Source organism: Glycine soja, chromosome 6 (genome assembly GCF_004193775.1).
Source record: "Glycine soja cultivar W05 chromosome 6, ASM419377v2, whole genome shotgun sequence".
NCBI lineage: Eukaryota > Viridiplantae > Streptophyta > Magnoliopsida > Fabales > Fabaceae > Glycine > Glycine soja.
The window spans coordinates 35,041,304-35,044,824 of NC_041007.1; the positions used below are offsets into that span (position 1 = coordinate 35,041,304).

The window sequence follows — 3,521 nt, forward strand, 5'->3', positions numbered from 1 at the left end:
TCCATATTTTAGTAACTCTTACATTGTTGTGCTTCACTAACTCTTACGAGGCATTTTGTAATGCAGAGCCAATTTGAGATTCCAAAAGTGTCAAATTCCAGAAAGAAGGTCATTTCATTGGTGGGTACAAGATGGAGGCAATTTAAGTCAAGTCTTACAACTAAATTTGTATACGTAGAAAAAAGAGGGTGGAGACAGGATTCCTTGTAATAAGTATGATCTGGATGAAAAGATATGAGAGGAATTTTTTGCACACCGCAAAACCCTTTCTTGGCAAGTTAGTTGCGGGTGTTGTTTTTTGAATTTGAAATTTGAAATTTATTTGCTAAAATTGTGTCTAAATTATCACGGGGAATAAAAAAGAAGGCTCAGGAATGCCAAAAACACAACATGTGGCAACACTTATTGTCTCGTGGGAGTTATGACTTGCTTGAGAAGAAACTCGTGGCTGAGAAAATTAAAAAATTACAAGAGGAAGGAATTGCATATGGGAGTTCAACTATTGTTGACCCTTCATCTCCCATTAAAAAACATGTGAAGTGAAAGATAACCTGCACAAAACGTTCCACACAACAAATTTCTGATAGGACGGTAAGTAAATTTTCATTTTTACATTTAGCTTTATAATAACAACATCATTTGACAAACTTATTTTTGTTGGTTTCAGAATTCATAGAAGTGCATCAGTTATAAAAATTGATGTTAAAATACACTATACAATATCGGTTATTAAGAAAACCAATGTCGTATACTACAAAATAAGCAAAAAAAAAAAAGATGTAAAATATGCATAAAACAACATCGATTTTTAACAAAATAGATGTTGTAGTGCACACCGCAACATCGGTTTTTAGCAAAATCAATGTTTTGAGGTGGACTACAACATTGGTTTTGTTAAAAACAGATGTAGTTTTTGCAATTTTTTAAATATTCTATTTGTTTTGTTAATATTACCTAAACCTGCAAATTAAAAACAGAACCAATCTAGGCAATACAAAATTTTATATTCAAATTATTGTTGAATGATTACTATCTAATAAAAGAAATAGTTCAAGTAATGAAAACAATAATGTCAATACATAAAATCATCTATAACCTAAGCTACTTAAACATAACTCTACGATTGTAAAATTGCACAAACACACGGTGTTACATTTTTACGTCTTAGAAAGCATCTTGTCCATTAAATACAAATTTCCTATATTCTCTCTAGTTCCAATGGTCTTGGATCACTAAAATACTACATGAATAAAGCATAATTAATAAGTTTAACTAATAACAACTATAACAAATGAAATTAGTTTTGAAGTAAACAATTATCATTTCTCAATTATTCTTGAAACCTCCAAGGACTATGGTTGATATCCAATGGTTCATGTAATAGCCGCACTCAGTGCTTCCTCTTTGCTTATTACACTAAATTCAATAAGATATTTAGATATTCAAAGTTATCCCAAAATTAGTGTATACAGTAATAAATTGTCGTTTTTAAGAGATCAAACATTATTTAAATGACTTACTTTAACTGGAATCCATTTATCAGTTGCCTTGGATTTACTTCCTTGATTATTGTTGAATTCCTTCAGAGCACTAGTTAAGAGAAACATGCATGTGTGGTGTAACGGGTGTGCGGTGTGTTAGTGTAATTAATCACTGTCATATCAAAATCTGAGGATAAGTTAGTGCTCTATTAATATCTCTTATTTTTTTTCACATAATGGGTCATGTTCTTAAGTCCAAGAACTATGTAATAAGAAATAATCCGTATCTTGAATTGGTGTAAAGTTACAACATTTTGTTTTACAAAAAAAATATATATGACTAATTATGCATATAAATATTTTAACAAGTGCAATTTGTATCTTCTACCACTTATGTAATCCATCCTTATCAAACAAACCATGGTTTCGGAAACAAAACAGTCCAAGAATGTGTGTGTAACTAGAGCTAGACCCTCGGGGCTATTGCTAGCGAGGGTGAGAAAAGAAGGTCACAAGGTGGTTGTGTTGGAGCAAAACCATGATATTGGAGGTCAATGGCTATATGACCCAAATGTACAAGAGGAGGATCCCTTAGGAAGGGACCCTTGGCTAAAGATGCATAGCAACATCTATGAGTCTTTAACGCTCATGTCTCCCAGACAAATCATGGGGTCAACTAATTTCCTCTTTTTAGTCAAGAAAGGTGGAGACACAATGAAGTTTCCAAGCCATACAAAGTTCCTTTCAAGCCATACAAATCATTAGGACTTTTGTGAATGGTTTAAGTTGAGAGAGATGGTCAAGTTCAATACAAAGGTGCATTATGTAGGACCATTAAATTATGGTGTCCCTGGTGAGGATTTGAACAAGTATTTGACGTAGTAGTTATGGCCACTAGCCATTTCTCTAATCCTAGATTGCCCTATATTCAAGGTAGGTGGACATCACTTTGTTTCTAGATCTCTGTCTCTCACTCGCGCACACATGACATGAATCAACATGTTTTTCCTCACCAAAAGAAAAAGTGAATAGGCAATTTAGTCCCTGAGATTGTACCCTTTTTGCATATTAGTCCCTAACTTAATGTTAAATTCAAAATAGTCCCTATCTTTGCATAAGTGTTGCAAAATAGTCCTTCCATTAAATTTTAAAGTAACGCTGTTAGTGAGGTCAATTTTAGTGCCACGTGGACTATCCAATGTGAAACTAAAGGATGACGTGGCATGACACGTGGACGTGCCTATGAAAAGATGCCATGTCATTTGATGATAACAAAACGAGTAAATAGGCAATTTAATCCCTGATTTTGTACCCATATTGCATATTAGTCCCTAACTTAATGAAAAATTCAAAATAGTCCTTATCTTTGCATAAGTGTTGCAAAATCATGCAAGGCACAACCTTCGCAATGCATGAACACTTTAAGCATGATTTCTGGCATCTTTTAAGTTAGGGACTATTTTGCAACACTTATGCAAAGATAGAGACTATTTTGAATTTTTCATTAAGTTAGGGACTAATATGCAACAGGTGTACAAAGTCAGGGACTAAATTTTCTATTTACTAGTTTTGTTATCATCAAATGACGTGACATCTTTTAAGAGGCACGTCCATGTGCCATGCCACGTCATCCTTTAGTGCCACGTTGGATAGTCCATGTGGCACTAAAATTGACCTCACTAACAGCGTTACTTTAAAATTTAACGGAAGGACTATTTCGCAACACTTATGCAAAGATAGAGACTATTTTGAATTTAACATTAAGTTAGGGACTAATATGCAAAATGGGTACAATCTCAGAGACTAAATTGCCTATTCACTCATTAAAAAGAAAAAGAATCCACTCGTCCATATATTTCATGCAAATGAAAATCATATGCATTTCAAGTAATGATAAGTAAAATTAATAAAATACCAAATAAGAAAGAAAATCATATGCATTTCAAGGATGATAAATAAATTAATATTTGAGTTAAACCTAACTAGAAATTTTATATAGAATAATGGCATCCTTCTTTGTTAGGAAAAATATATACATAT

General features: G+C 32.9%; 1 pseudogene; it reads left to right on the forward strand.

The window, feature by feature from the left end:
• Positions 1–1,901: 1,901 nt before the first annotated feature.
• Positions 1,902–2,440, forward strand: LOC114416140 (annotated as a pseudogene).
• The last annotated feature ends 1,081 nt before the right edge of the window (positions 2,441–3,521 follow it).